Source organism: Lactuca virosa, chromosome 5, assembly GCF_052849685.1.
Source record: "Lactuca virosa cultivar CGN04683 chromosome 5, Lactuca_virosa_CGN04683_v6, whole genome shotgun sequence".
Taxonomy (NCBI): Eukaryota; Viridiplantae; Streptophyta; class Magnoliopsida; order Asterales; family Asteraceae; genus Lactuca; species Lactuca virosa.
The window spans coordinates 198,305,587-198,322,978 of NC_136430.1; positions in this window are offsets into that span (position 1 = coordinate 198,305,587).

A 17,392-nucleotide genomic window follows, 5' to 3' on the forward strand; every position below is an offset into this window, starting at 1 on the left:
TCTAAGGTCCCTTGTTCATAAAAATGTAACATTGATGTCTTATGTTGATCCATGTATGATTTAGGGCTCTTAATATGGGTCTTAATGGTCAAAATTGAGTGTTGGGTCCTTCTGAGCCATGCAAAGACTCCAAATTAAGAACTTTATGGATTAGGACGTTGATTTAGGCTTGGATCTGAAATTTGGATGCTTGAATACAAGTACTAAGCACTTAAGGAAAAAGTGCTTAATAGTCGTGTGCGTTGGGCGTACTCAAGGGTAAGTTGCGCGTACGTGCCCATGTCCACGGCAATGCAAGCAACCCAGTACGCAGGACGTACGTCTGGTACACGCAACGTACCAGGCTTGGAGTGGTCTTTTGCGTTTTGGGCCATTTTCAGACAAGTGGAGTTTGGGCCTTGTTGGGCCATCAGCCCTTTTTATTTTATGCCATTGTTAGGCCCTAGGCCTTCTTGTGTCTGGGAACATAATGGGTTTTGGGTATCTTTTATAGCTTTGGGCCATAGTGGGCTTTTTGGTGGTATTGGATTGGGCCTCGGATTTTAGGCCAAGTGGGAAAAAGGGTAAAATGGACTTTTACCCTGAGTGTTGGACAACTGGACTAGTATTTCAGTTATAGTTGGTGGACCAATTATTAATTGGGTACTATTTGATGGTGTTTGCGTGGGGATTTTCTAGATCAGTAGTCCGAGCTTTTATCTGAGATATTCAGCAGCTTGAGGTGAGTTTCCCCATTGTGCTTGACGGGTCAAAGGCACAAATGTCGGCCCATGGTTTATTATGATTAGGATTCTAGTTGTCTGTGTGACTCTTGCATGTATGTTATGTGATATGTATGTCGCGCAGGGCCCGATGCCAGGCGAGACCTGATGAGTGTATCGTATGTTATTTATCTTTGTGATTCTTGCATGTATTTATGTGTCTATATATATACCGGGCAAGGCCCAATGCCAGGCGGGGCCTGATGAATGTGATGAGGCAGGGCCCATCTCATGCTACTGAAAAATCTATTCTGAGCGGGGCTCGATGATGGGCGGGGCCCAATATATGCTTGATATGTATGGTATATGGTGTTTTGGGGAACTCACTAAGCTTCGTGCTTATGGTTTTCAGTTTACGTTTTAGGTACTTCTGGTTCGCAGGGGAAGAGCTCGGGATGACCGCATTGCACACACACTATGATTTTCGCTTTATATAACTCTAATGTATCGGATTTGTCGTTTGACATACTGTGATTTTCTTGTATGGTTTTACAAAACACGTTTGGTCTTAATTTGTGGGACGTTTCAAATTGGTATTAGAGCCTTGGTTTGAGGGATTAAGGCATACTATCGAGTGTGTCAGAACTCAAACTGAGGATTTGGTAAATTCTTTTCACAAAAAGAAACATTTTACACAAAGAGTTTTCCAATAAAATAAAGGGGTGTGGTGCATGCAGTCGACCGAGCTCATGTAAGTTTTCCCAAAATACCTATACATTTTTATATTATGCTTTGATTTGTGAATCTGGGAATCGCATGCTAGATTAGGGTTAAGGATCTGCTTAGGATTGCATGATAGAATGCTAGGAGAGATGACTTTGTATGCCTGTTGTATGAGCTTAGTACTGATCAGTCAATGATAGGATGACATATCTAGGTTATGCTTGATTCTAATTACTCAATGCTCGAATGCTGCTTGCATTGTGCTTTTTAGGATCTCTCATTAACTTCATCTAACTAGTAAACGAATATGCTAAGTTACATATTATGGAGACTAAATAATTGTAGAATGTTATGTTTTAACTCTATTGCGCAGCTCTTGTTTGAGTCCAACCGTTGTAGTGTGAGACCTTTCATTCGAAGAATTATCTAGTGTCGGTAATACGTAATCATATTTGTGAGCTAGTTAGAGGGTGTTTGAGGGAGTTCCTTGTGCAGCTGATGGCAGAGAGTGGTGTGGTGATTGCCCTAGGAAGAGATTTGGTGATGGGAGCATTATCTTGTTGAGGGTTGTATGTATAGAGAAGGGAGTGACTTGGAGGATTTGGGGCGATCCTTGAGGACAATATGGATAGATGTGGAAGGCAGTATGGGCCCATACTACTGGAAGCAGTGGATCCATACTCGAGTCAAGAAAATCCACGATGATACCAGGAAGCTTGTAGAGTATGGGATCCCTCAGTTACATATATGTATGCTCTGATGGTTTGTGTGGTCTATTTTTAGTATGGTGGCCACACGAGGAGGTTCTGGCAATAGTTCTGGTTCGGGCAAGAGGCCCAAGGGTTTTGATTACCCGCAGCATACTTGAGCAGACTCATATGATCCTTGTTACGGTCAATGAGGGTATCATGGAGATTTTGGATGAGCGCTTAGATGGGTTTTGAGCATTCTAACACTCCTATGGTGTACATGCAACCCTAGAAACCTTGGATCTATGTTTGACTAAGATACATGCAAATAATTATTTTTCCAAGGTTCTTATCCTAACTAGCATGGCATGGGATACTTGAATCAAATAAAACTAGTAGAATTACTTACCTTGTAGTAGTAGTTGATTGCTTGGAGTTTGAGAGCCTAGCACCAATAATGTGGATGCCTCAAATGGAAGTCACAAATCACCACAAACTTGGAAACTTGAGAGAATAGTCACAAACTTCTTGAAATCGGCCCTCTTGGTTTACACACATCAACTAGTGCAATTTCAAGAACCAAAGCCTCCTTTATATAGTGTGGTGGATTAGGGTTACATCCATGTAAACCCTAATACCCATGTCTTTTCATTTCCATGAGATCCATGGGTTAAAGCTCCATGGAGTATCCATGGACTTTCCATGCAAGCCTAGCCCATTCCAAATAAGCATTAGCCCACACTATATAAATACAAGAGCCCATATTTAATTAGTCATACTTTTGATCTCTAAATTAATTCTAAATTAATTATAGATCAACACTAATTAAATATTATGATTTTATATTAATATATTAGGACTTATAATATCTTAATAAATCTTAACTTATACTATTCTCAAACGATTATCCATAAATTGTTCGGGTGAAGTGCAACCCAAATGGACCATGCCGGGTCGGGTCAAGTACATACCAAATATAGTTATGGACTTAGACACTATATCCAACAGTCTCCCACTTGGATAAGTCTAATAACTATAGTTGCAAGTATGACTTCAGGAACCGATCAGCAATCGTGGCTCTTTAAACTCTGTTGAACTATGAAGCGCCATTTTAGATAAGTGATCATATAATCCTCTGTTCTAGATATCAGCCGGACAAATACATGGAACATGGTCTTGCTTATTGTCCAGCATTTGTTTCCCGATTTCCGATTTGTTTGACATAGAACTTAACTGAACACATCAATTTAGTTCTGACCCGGCCCGGTACATAGGTCAAAACAAAATCATCGAGGGGCCCAGATATCGCTTCTAATCCTAGAAGGAACAGATAAACTTCGACTCATATGTTTGCTCTACTACTTGTTGAATTACACACAAAAGCACGGTTTATAACATCGAGTTACCAATGCGTTTTCGTGCAATCAATGCATAACCAACTCATAGGCAACAAATCATATCTCTAGGTTTGAAGACTTATATTATATTACCGTCTCACGATCACTCGAGATAAATTCCATGAAGTGATACAAGTGAGCGTGGGTTGAATCCAATACTCAGAACTTATGAGCACTCATGAGTGCTGTAGCCCCACTTTGTCTAACATCTTAGACCTCTACAAGCCAACCCATGACAGTCTTGATTCATATCTACTTCCAACATATGACCGACTGTGGAAAGTTTGAATAATATGATATAAACCATAACATAATTATTCTGGAAGTCAAAACATGCAAAAAGAAATAATAGTAAACGATTGACAAGAGATAGCAACACTTTACTCATAAATAACAGCTTTTATTTATCATCAAATGTCAATTACATTTTACAAATTTCAAGATTATCTAACTACTAAAACTAATATCATCCTTCAGCCCTATGCTCCGAGAATGTTGGAGATGCTTAGCCCGAGTCAGTCCCTTCGTGAGGGGATCTGCTGGGTTCTCATCCGATGATACCCTCTTTGCCACGAGGATTCCTTCTTCTATTCGATGTCTGATGAAGTGATATTTTCTGTCAATGTGTCTGGATCTCCCATGATCTCTTGCTTCCTTGGCTAAGGCAACCGCACTATTGCTGTCACAGAAAATCTCCATTGGCTCCTTTATAGCTGGTACAACTCCAAGGTCTCCGATGAAGTTCGTTAGCCATATAGCCTCCTTTGCTGCCTCGCTTGCTGCTATATACTCTGATTCACAAGTGGAATCAGCCACTGTCTCCTGCTTGGAACTTTTCCAAGTAATTGCCCCTCCGTTTAGAGTAAAGACCCAGCCCGACTGAGAGCGGAAATTATCCCTGTCAGTCTGAAAGCTAGCATCACTGTACCCTACAACTCTCAAGTCCTCACTGCCACCGAGGGTAAGGACCCAGTCCTTAGTCCTCCGTAGGTACTTGAGGATATTCTTTACCGCAGTCCAGTGTGCCTTGCCAGGGTTCCCCTGATACCTGCTAACCATGCTCAAAGCAAAGGCTACATCAGGTCGAGTACACGTCATAGCATACATGATCGATCCTACAGCTGAAGCATAAGGTATTCGACTCATTTCTGCTATCTCAGCCTCAGTACTAGGGCTTTGTGTCTTACTCAATCTGGCGTTACTTTGGATGGGTAACTCTCCTTTCTTGGAATTATGCATGTTGAACCTTTTCAACACTTTGTCCACATAGGTGCTTTGACTAAGTCCAATTAGTCTTTTACTCCTGTTTCTCAAAATCCTTATCCCTAGGATATAGGCAGCTTCTCCAAGGTCCTTCATAGCGAAACACTTCCCAAGCCAGGACTTTACTTCCTGTAGGGTTGGGATGTCATTTCCTATGAGTAGTATGTCATCCACATACAGTACCAAAAAGCTGACTATACTCTCACTAGCCTTGATATAGACACAAGATTCATCTTCACTCCTTGAAAAGCCAAATTCTTTGACTTTCTCATCAAAGAAAAGATTCCATCTGCGAGGTGCCTGTTTTAATCCATAAATGGATTTCTCGAGCTTACACACTCTACTGGGGTACTCTGTACTGACAAAACCCTCTAGCTGAACCATGTAAACATCTTCAACCAACTTTCCATTAAGGAAAGCGGTTTTGACATCCATTTGCCATATTTCATAATCATGAAATGCACCAATGGCTAACAGAACCCTAATAGACTTCATCTTGGCCACTGGTGAAAAGGTCTCATCATAATCAACTCCCGGAGTTTGAGAATAACCCTTTGCAACCAGTCGTGCCTTATAAGTGTGTACATTACCATCCATGTCGGTCTTCTTCTTGAAGATCCATTTGCACCCAACTATCTTACGATCAGGTACATTGTCAACCAAGTTCCAAACTTGATTGTCATACATGGACTGTATCTAGCTATCCATAGCCTCTTTCCATTTAGCAGCCTCAGGGCCTGCCATGGCTTCCGTGTAGCTGTTAGGCTCATCCAGATTTACCAGTGTGTTATCACTGATAAGTGTCTCACCTTCTGCAGTAATATGAAAACCATAATAACGCTCAGGTGCATTCCTAACTCTGGTGGAACGCCTCAGAGGTATGGATTCTTCAGTCGGCTCAACATGAGTTTCCTCCTTAGGTTGAGGGCTAGGGTTTGAGGTTCCTTCACCACTTGACTCTTGAATTTCCTCAAGGTCAATTTGCCTCCCACTGTCTCCTTGGCTCATGAATTCTCTCTCTCGAAAGAATCCTCTTCTTGCTACAAAGACCACATTATCATTGGGTCTGTAGAAGATGTAACCAAAGGATTTCTGTGGGTAGCCGATGAAAATACACCTTTCGCTTCGGGGTTAGAGCTTATCGTGAGTCTCGCGTCTCACGAAAGCCTCGCAACCCCAAATCTTGATGTGGTCTAGATTGGGAACTTTTCCAGTCCACACCTCGTGAGGTGTTTTGGCAACCTTCTTTGTAGGGACTAGATTAAGGATATGGGCGGCAGTCTCTAAGGCATACCCCCAAAATGAGATTGGTAGCGAAGCTCGACTCATCATGGAATGAACCATGTCCAACAAGGTCCGATTGCGCCTCTCAGCTACACCATTCAAATGTGGTGTCCTAGGAGGTGTCAATTGTGAGACAATCCCACATTCCTTAAGATAGTCAAGGAACTCAGTACTAAGATACTCACCACCACGATCGGATCGAAGCATCTTAATGTTCCTGCCCAACTGATTCTCCACTTCTTGCTTAAACTCTTTGAATTTCTCAAAGGTTTCTGACTTATGCTTGATTAGGTAGACATATCCATATCTACTAAAATCATCAGTAAAAGTCACATAGAACCGATTAGCATCTCTTGTGGCGGTTCTGAAGGGTCCACACACATCCGTGTGTATGAGGTCCAACAAACCTTCACCCCTAGCACAAGTGCTAGTAAAAGGTGACTTTGTCATTTTACCAAGCAAACAAGATTCACAACTATCATCTGACTTTAGGTCAAATGACTCCAAGACTCCATCCTTTTGGAGTTGGCCTATGCGTTTCTTGCTTACATGTCCAAGACGACAATGCCATAAGAATGCTTTATCTAAGCTAGTGGAAGAGTTAATACACAATACATTATTTCCTACATTATCTACAACAGATACAGTTTCATACACGCCATCACAAGGTAATGCTTTAAAATAAAGAACATTATTAAAGAAAGCATCAATACTACCATTATTATTATCAAAATAAAAGGTAAAACCTTGTTTATACAATGCATGAAAGGAAATAACATTTCTTGCCATTTCTGGCGAATAATAACATTTATTCAAATCTAATGTAAACCCACTATTTAGCACTAAGGAATAAACTCCTATCTTGGTGACAGGTGAAGCTTTCCTGTTTCCCATGATCAAGTTTATCTTTCCCTGCTCCATATTCTCACTTCCTTTTAGTCCCTGCAAATCACAACATATGTGAATACCACAACCTGTATCAAGGACCCAAGACTTAGAATGAGGTGAGTTATTAGACAATATAGTGTATATACCTGCATGGTTGGGTTTTACTTTCCCATCCTTCAAATCTTGCTGGTACTTTGGGCAGTTTCGCTTCCAGTGCGACTTTTCATGGCAATAGAAGCATTCAACCTCATTAGGGTTAGCAGAAGGAGTGACAAAACCTTTCTTGGTTTTGCTTGAAGAGGAGCTTTCAAGGGTCTTACCCTTGGTACCCTTAGAAGGGTTCTTTCTCTTCTTCCCTTTGCCATGCCCGATTGCCAAGACATTGGCCGCAGTTAGAGTAGGAGTAGGAGTAGTAACAACCGACTTACCCTTTAGACCACTTTCGGCGGTCTTCAAGAGTCCTTGAAGTTTGCTGAGGGTGACTTCTTCCTTGTTCATGTGATATGTCATGCGGAATTGATCATAACACGATGGCAAGGAGTGCAAAATGATGTCTATTGCTAACTCCTCAGGGAAGTTCACATTCAGCTTCAGTAAACGGTCCACATACCTTTGCATTTTCTGCATGTGGCCCGTGATGGGTTCACCATCCTTCATTCGGGTTGTTATCATGGAGGAGATTATTTCATATCGCTCTTGACGAGCACTTTGATGGTAGCGGTCCATCAAGTCCTGGTGCATCTCAAAAGGATAATAGTCCTCATAGGACTTTTGGAGCTTGGCTGTCATGGTGGCCATCATGATGCATGCCACTTTTGTAGCATCTCTTTCATGTATCTCATATTCAGCAAGCTCTTCAGGAGTAGCAGTTGGCTCGGGTACCTTCAGCTCCTTGTCGAGAATATATTCTTTGTTCTCATACCGAGTGACCATCCTGATGTTTCTGATCCAATCTGTAAAGTTGGACCCATCAAAGATGACTCTCCCACAAAGATTCATGAGAGAGAAGGAGCTAGTAGGGTTTGAGCCAGAAGCATTGTTATTGGAAGACATCTGAAAAGAAGAGGGAATAGATTAGATTAGATATAGAGATAGTCCTTAACAAAACACCCAAATGTAATATTAAGGCTAGGACCCAACACAATATGTTATAACTTAGAAGAGGGATGCCATAATCTAAGCTATAAGATATTTGAAGGTAGGTGAATGACGATTCACCAATTTCCACCATGAAAAACGAAATATTTAATTAGGTTTTAATTGGTTTAGAAACTCCTAGATTCTTTGAGATTCATTGAACTTTCTTCAATGGCATGTTTCAATCTCGAGTGTGCCCTTCAAGTTTTGTGACTGGGATGTCGAGAATCACAAAACAAGGTGTGAAGTAACCATGCAAATTACTTGGTACCCTTAATGTATTACCCCTCAATCGATGTGCCGGTTAACCACACACGCTCCATCGATACTATGATAAACATTAAGTCACCCTTTACCTACCTTGTAAAGTTCAAGTTAGTGTGCCGGTTAACCACACACGCTCCACTAACGACTTAAACAAAGTGTAAAGTGTAATTTCATGGATTAGCACCTTATTCACATTTTCCTAAAATAACTAAGATTGGGAATTCAATAAAGTTTAGTTACTTTAGTATTATCATTATACATTTAATGAGAATTTATAAGTCCTTGTCCTACCCGTTCGGCTAACGACCCTCCACCGATCAAGGAAGCGGTGGGTGAGAGTGGACACCCATTAAGTTGCCATTTTATAGGCAACAACCTTATACCCCCCTTATAGACCGGCTTCATGAATGAGGCGTACTAGCGGTAAGACGACTTGATCTTATACATATATAAATATTATTAAACTTATAATATTATAAAGTATAAGGGTTGAATTTTAACTTTTAAAATTCTAGGGGTTGGAACTAAAGTTTTTAATATGACTTTACATGTTCCAAAACTTGATGGCAAGTTTTGTAAACTTTCAGAACTTTTCATTTCTCATAACTTATGAGTTAATGGTTATTAAAAATGAAGACTCTTCATTTTTTGTAACCTATGTGTTCTTTTAATGGTTATTTATAAATGTGACTTTTGGTTATCCATAACTTAAGAACTAGTTATGGACTCCATTAAAACACATAAATATCAAGAATTAATCTAATCAATTAGTAGCACATAATTTCTATGATCTTCTAAACTCATATGTTTATGAATGTTCATATCAAAAATTTCAAGAATCGTAAGTACATATACAAAACTTGAAATTTTGATACGAGCTTTTGAACAAAACTTCGATTTTCAAGTTTTTTTTTTTTTTTTTTGCATCAAGTATCAAATAAACAAACCAGGCTCTGATACCACTGATGGGTTTTGAGCATTCTAACACTCCTATGGTGTACATGCAACCCTAGAAACCTTGGATCTATGTTTGACTAAGATACATGCAAATAATTATTTTTCCAAGGTTCTTATCCTAACTAGCATGGCATGGGATACTTGAATCAAATAAAACTAGTAGAATTACTTACCTTGTAGTAGTAGTTGATTGCTTGGAGTTTGAGAGCCTAGCACCAATAATGTGGATGCCTCAAATGGAAGTCACAAATCACCACAAACTTGGAAACTTGAGAGAATAGTCACCAATAATGTGGATGCCTCAAATGGAAGTCACAAATAATGTGGATGCCTCAAATGGAAGTCCAATTATTGTAGGGTTGGACTGGTTGAGCCCCAATTGAGCAATGATTGATTGCGAGCATCAGATGGTACATATTTGGACCCCAAGTGGGGGAGAGTTAGTGCTTTAGGGAGAGAGTGCTCAGCGTGGGCTGATTCTGGTTTCAACGACTAGGTCCAGACGTTATCTTTAGCAGGGTTTTTCGGGATATGTTTCCTATGTTATGGATACCCGAGAGAAGGGTAAGGCAAATTTGGATGATGTGTCGGTTGTTCGGGAATACCCGAATGTATTTTCAGAGGACTTGCCTGGAGTGCCTCCGGAGAGGCAGGTGGAGTTTAGGATTGACTTGGTTCCTGGTGTGGCTCCGATAGCCAAAGCACCGTATCAGTTAGCTCCTCCATAGATGCAGGAGTTGGCTGCACAACTGTAGGAGCTGTTAGACAAGGGGTTCATTCGACCAAGTAGTTCGCCATTGGGAGCGGAAATCCTGTTTGTGAAGAAGAAGGATGGTTCACATCGGATGTGTATTGACTACCGGGAGTTGAATAAGCTAACGGTGAAGAACCGTTATCCACTCCCGAGGATTTATGACTTGTTTGACCAGCTTCAGTGTGTATCTTGGTTTTCAATGATTGATCTACGTTTGGGTTATCATCAGATGAGGGTCAGAGAGGAGGATGTGCAGAAGACGGCCTTCCTCACGTTATGGTCATTAAAAGTTCGTGGTGATGCCCTTTGGGCTCACAATGCTCTAGCCGCATTCATGGACCTCATGAATAGCGTATGCAGACCCATGTTGGATCGATATGTGATTGTGTTTATTGACGACATCCTGGTCTATTATAAGACCTAGGAGATGCATCATGAGCATTTGAGGGAGGTATTAGAGACCTTGAGGAGGGAGATATTGTATGCGAAGTTCTCCAATTGTGAGTTCTGATTGCGCGAGGTGTAGTTTCTGGGGCACCTTGTTAACCAGAATGGTATTCTGTTCGATCCGGCCAAGGTCGAGGCGGTGATGAGATGGGAGGTTCCAAAGTCTCCATCTGAGATTCGGAGTTTCCTTAGTATGGCAGGTTACTATCGGAGATTCATTTAGATTTCTCTAAAATAACAGTTCCTCTGACTCGATTGATGAAAAAGACTGTCACTTTTCGCTGAGGGCCTGCGCAGCAGGCAACTTTTGAGACTCTGAGACAGAGATTGTGTATGTTGCCAATTCCGACCCTACCGGAGGTTGTTGCTGTTGGGTTTTGTATACTACAACATCCTATGGTGCACATACAACCCTAAATGCTTTCGATCTATGTTTTCTCTAATTATACATGCAATATTGTTTCCAAAGCATTAAGCCTACAACTAGCATACAATAGACATAAACAACATAATAATGAGTTATAGGATTACCTCTTGATGTAGCTTGTTGTGTTTGGCCTTTAAGAACTTAGCACCCTGAGTGTGATGCCTCAAACGGTTCACAACACACCTAGGACAAAGGAGAACTTGAGTGAGATGTTGCTAGCTTCATAATCGGCTCTAATGAACTCCAAGAACTCTAGTGTCCGATTTTGGGTGCTAAGGAAGTCCTTTTATAGTGTGGCAAAGTCTAGGGTTACATCCATGTAAACCCTAATGCCCATGACCTTTCATATTACTTAGGCTCCATGGGTTAAACCTCCATGGACTATCCATGTTGGTTTCGCCCATCCTAAATAACAATTGGCCCACACTATAAGAATCATTGATTTACCAAATCAATCCCAATACATTTAAGTAGTCTCTTTTGATCACATAATTAATTCCAAATTAATTCTTGATCAATACTAATTAAATAATATGATTTTATATTATATATATTAGAACTTATAATATATTAATAAATCATAAGTAACCTCTTACTCAAGTATCCATCCTATCAAATTGTCCTGGTGATATGCAACCCGAAATGGACCATGCTACTCTCGGGTCAAGTACATACCAATTATAGTTATAAGCTTAGACACCTAATCCAACAGTTATGGATCTTGTGTTTTATTGTGATGCGTCGATTACGGGTTTAGGTGCAGTTCTGAAGCAGAGGGGTCGCATTATTGCTTACGCTTGGAGGCAGCTGAAGCCTCATGAGGCGAATTATCCGATGCATGACTTGGAATTGGGGGTTGTGGTGTTCGTCCTCAAGATTTGGTGACATTACCTCTATGGGGTCCGCTATATTATTTACACGGATCACAAGAGCCTGAGGTATTTGATGGATCTGCCGAATCTGAATATGAGGCAGCGTCGATGGTTGGTTATGGTGAAGGATTACGAGTGTGACATCCTTTACCATCCGGGGAAGGCCAATGTGGTGGCCGATGCTCTTAGTCACAAGGCGGTCGCGGCTCCGATCAGGGAGAGCACCAGAAGAGTGAGCATATAGTGGGTCAGGTGGCTTCCTACGATTATGATAGTCGGGGGTTATAGACTTGCCATCGGAGGGTGTGGGTTCCTTATTGGGTTGGTGCACGTCAGGTTCTGATGGAGGAGGCGTACAAGTTGAGGTTCTCTATCCACCCTGGAGTGATAAAGATGTATAAAGATCTTCGCCCCGATTATTAGTGGCCATGTATGAAGCGGGATGTAGCTTGGTATGTAGAGAGATGCTTGACTTGCAGGAAATTCAAGGCCGAGCATCAGCGGCATCACAATAAGATACAACCGTTAGACATTCCCTTTTGTAAATGGGAAGAGATTACCATGGATTTTATCACGAAGTTTCCTCGGACAGCGCGCGGAGTGGATTCGATTTGGATCATCACGAATCGATTGACCAAGAGCATGCATATACATCAGGGAGGTGGTGGCATGACATGGGGTGTCGGTTTCAGTGGTTTCAGACATGGACGTCCGGTTTACTTCCAGGTTTTGGAAGAGCTTTCACGAGGAGTTGGGTACTCGTCTGCACTTCATCACGTCTTTCCACCCGCAGACTACAGACAGAGTGAGCGGACTATCCAGACCCTAGAGGATATGCTTCGGGCATGTATATTGTATTTTGTTGGGAGTTGGGATACGTATCTCCGATCAGGGAGAGCACCAGAAGAGTGAGTGTATAGTGGGTCAGGTGGCTTCCTACGATTATGATAGCTGGGTGTTATAGACTTGCCATCGGAGGGTGTGGGTTCCTTATTGGGTTGGTGCACGTCAGGTTCTGATGGAGAAGGCGTGCAAGTTGAGGTTCTCTATCCACCCTGGAGCGATAAAGATGTATAAAGATCTCCGCCCCGATTATTGGTGGCCATGTATGAAGCGGGATGTAGCTTGGTATGTAGAGAGATGCTTGACTTGCATGAAAGTCAAGGCCGGGCATTAGCGGCCTCACGGTAAGATGCAACCGTTAGACATTCCCTTTTGTAAATGGGAAGAGATTACCATGAATTTTATCACGAAGTTTCCTCGGACAACGCGCGGAGTGGATTCGATTTGGATCATCACGGATCAATTGACCAAGAGCGTGCATATACATCAGGGAGGTGGTGGCATGGCATGGGGTGTCGGTTTCATGAGGAGTTGGGTACTCGTCTTCACTTCATCACGACTTTCCACCCGCAGACTGACGGACAGAGTGAGCGGACTATCCAGACCCTGGAGGATATGCTTCGGGCATGTGTATCATATTTAGTTGGGAGTTGGGATACGTATCTCCCTTTGGCGGGGTTTTCTTATAACAACAGTTATCACGTCATCATCGATCGACCTCCTTTTCAGATGTTCTATGGGAGGAAGTGTAAGACCCCGATATATTGGGGTGAGGTCAGTCAGCGATTCATAGGGAGTACTGAAGTGGTACTCAAGACCACCAAGTTGATTCATCAGGTTTGGAGTAGACTTCGAACAACACAGAGTCGGCAAGTTGGGCCCCAGGGACATCGATCCTTTCAGCGTTTTGGCCCGGGTGGGCCGGGTTCCTAATCTCTTGGACCTACCCGAGGGGCTTAATCAGATCCATAGCACGTTTCACGTCTCTTAACTACGGAAATGTTTGTTTAATGATTCCGCAGTGGTTCCATTGAAGGATATCCAGGTTGATGAACGTGTTGGGTTTTGATACGAAATATAAGTTTGCTTTTCACAAAAACCGGCAACAAAAGACTTTAAAAATAACAAGTTTATTTTTAGTTCATAACAAAACCAAACCATCATGGATCCATTTATAGAGGTTAGAATGAAATAAAAACAACCTTACGATGTTTTAGAGATAACCTTTGAAGCCTTTGAACCCACTTGGTTTTGAGGTGTTGATGAAGATGTAAAGATCAAAGAACATGATCTTCTCCACAAGTATCAACCATCAAGAGTAAGGCACTTGGAATGCTAGTTCTTTCTTGTATTCTTGAGTGTCTTAAGCCTTTAAGTGCTTAACTCTATTAAGCACTAAAGGAGACAACTCAAGAGGAGCTTTAAACCACCAAACTAACTTCAAGAGAGAGAGAGAGAGAGAGAGAGGAGGGAGGAAAAAACCCACGGTTTTTAGAGAGAAAATAGAGGAAGAAGAAGTGCTTCACTCCCCTAAAAGTGCAAGCCTCATGCATCTTTTATATAGTCCATGCATAGTAAGGCCTAACCATTAAAATAATCTAAAGTAATGGTAGCCTTTAGAAGCATGGGAGACAAAGGGAGGAAGGTTGACAAGCAACCTCCCACACCATCATCAACTTTCTGCCATGCCTATTAAATAAGAAAGATTCTTTGATTTTTTTATAAACTCTAAGTTTATAAAATATAAACTTTGTTTTTAGGTAAAATACAAAAGAATCCAACTAGTCCAAAATGTTGTGCATGACTTATTAATTCATACCATATGAAATAATAACTAGTAATACTCTCTTATTGTAACGCCTGGTTCCTGGTATGCATTTAACTCATTATTTATTTATTTTAGAAGGGTAACTCGACGAGTTGGTGGCCCTAACTCGTCGAGTTGAGGGCAGTTTATGCACGGGGTTTGAGCCATCTACTCGAAGAGTCAAGAGCCCTCGACTCAGCGAGTAGATCGGTCAGAATGAAACCCTAATTTCGGGGTTTTGCACCCTAGTTAAGCTCCTTAACCCCCACCCCTAGCCCTCATTTCCAGCCTCCTTGTCCCAAACCCTAATCCACGAAACCCTAGAGCTTTCTTTGAGAGTGTGAGCCATTTTGAGTGATCATTGTGTGCTTTTGAAGCTTATGGAAGAAGAGGAAGATACATGGCTCAAGAGGGAAAGAGTAGATCCAGAAACTAAACTTCATTTGCTACATTTTCTGGTAATCAAGTTTTTATCTTGGCTATTAGTTCAATAGATCTCTTTATGTCTTCTTTATGTGGGTTTTTGGTCCAAGAATGATAGCTTTTGGGGAATGCTAGAACCTAGTGGGTATTCTTCCAGATCTAGGATCTAGAGGGGCTGTTATGACATAAAGGTGCAAACTTTATGCCATTGGAGCCCGCATGCAAGCCATAGAGTGTCATATTGGCCTTTTTAGCCCCAAAAGGCCATGCATGTGGGGAAAGGTGGGAACTTTATGTGTCCAAGTAGTGTTAGGGCTTTAGATCTGAGGTTGTAAGCTTTAGTTTGGTGTATGGATGGTATAAGGACCAAGTTCTAGGTCCCAAGGAATTAGGGTTTGTGCTAAACCCTTTGAGAAGTGGTATTAATGGGTAAAGTCAGAAACTTTACCCTTAAAAGGACGTTTTCAGGGTTGATGTGAAGTATGAAGATTGGATCTGAAGTATAGGAGCTTAATCCATTAAGATAGCCCAAACAGACAGGGGAACTCGTCGAGTCAAGTAAGGGACTCGACGAGTTGAGTCGGGTTGTCCCGATTGTATGCCAGGTAGAACTCTACGAGTCTGTGAAGGGACTCGACGAGTTGACCTGGTTGACCACGAGTCTGGGTAGTATAAGAACTTGCCGAATTAGGAGGTAACTTGACGAGTTGATTCGACTGGGAGTTCACCTTGACTTTGACTTTGACCAAGATGTTGACTTTGACCAGGGGTAAAATGGTCATTTTACCCTAAGAAGGATTAATGGATTTTGTCTAAGTGTTATTGTGAAATTGATAGTCGGGGAGTCGTTGCAGCAGCCATCATAGATTCCTCACACGAGATTTCACAGATAGCATACGAGGTGAGTTTCCTCCAGTAGGAACGGGTCTAAGGAACCAAGGCCGACCCGTTTAGTTAGTAGTAGTTCCGGACTACGGTTCAATACCAGGCGGGGCCCGATGTAGGATTATATGCTTTTCCGGATTTCGATCCGATGTCGGGGCGGTCCCGAGGAATGCTTGTATGCTTGATGTCTTTGTGATTCTTGTATGTGTTTTTATTGTATGTTTCCGGACTTCGGTCCGATGTCGGGGCGGTCCCGAGGAATGTTAGTATGTTACCGGATTATGGTCCGATGTCGGGCAGGGCCCGAGGAATGTTTAAGTGTTAATATTATATGCTTAGGTTTATGTGTATTATTTATTATGCTCATATGTATTCCGAGATGTGCTCGATGTCAGGCGAGGCTCGATGTCGGGCGGGGCCCGATGCCGAATAGGGTTCGATGCCGGGAAAGCCGATGCCGAGCTTGACTCGATGTAGCAGGGGCGGGGCCCAATATTTTTATGTGATATGTGTATGGTATGTGGTAGTTGGGGAGACTCACTAAGCTTCGTGCTTACATTTTTTAGTTTTGGTTTCAGGTACTTCCGCTAGTAAGGGGAAGAGCTCGGGATGACTACATGGCACACACCACTGTTTTTAGCCTGGGAGGATTTACTCTGATTTATGACCTATGATTTTGATACATTGACAGATATGATGATATTTTTGAGATACATGATTATGGCTTTTATGTGATGGATGATATTGATGGTTTTATTTATTAATTAAAAATGAAATTTTTTGTCATGATTTTTGGGATGTTTCACTTATAATTATTATTTTCACAAAACAATAATTATTCCCTAATTATAATACAAGAACTGATATTATTTATTAATAATCATATTAACAATAAATATACAAAATGTGCCAACTTAATAAAGGTGTGAACCTATAGGATCATATATTATTAGCAATATCACTCCATAATGATTCTTGGGCATATAAATTCAACAATCTCCCACTTGCACAAGATTCATTATAGACTGGCATAGACAGTAACTGACGTCTAGAAACGGGCTACTTCCCCTAACAACATATGAAGGGTGTCATCTCATCAACATCCAATTCCAGGAGCTCTAAGCTACAATTGTTACTAAAGGTATGGTATAAATTCTTCCTTTGTCTCAGACATCATGTTGAACATGAGATATGGATCGTGATCAATCTCATTTAGTGTTCAACTTTTAGTAAGGCCTTAGATGTCTAACTCTCAACGAATAAGAGGGAGAAATCCCATCTCGACTACATACGCCCATCAATGTATAGTTCATGTCATACCCAACGATGGCCCTTATGACTGCCTTTTTTGAAACAGCGTTAAACCGTGTCAAAGCATAACTACACTTCAAGTCCCAAATATGCATATCAGCTCTAAGAATACAAAGATACAACATTGATCAAAACATCACTCTTGACTATGATCCATAAAGTGGTTTTGATGTGGGTCAATTCCAATACTTATTCTTATAATCAAGTACCTATGAAGTTGGTAGCAGATCATGCTATTCTCATCTCCATGAGAATCCACCAATCCACTCACATTAGTCTTACCTCATATATGCTCCCAAACTATGAACGACTATGGA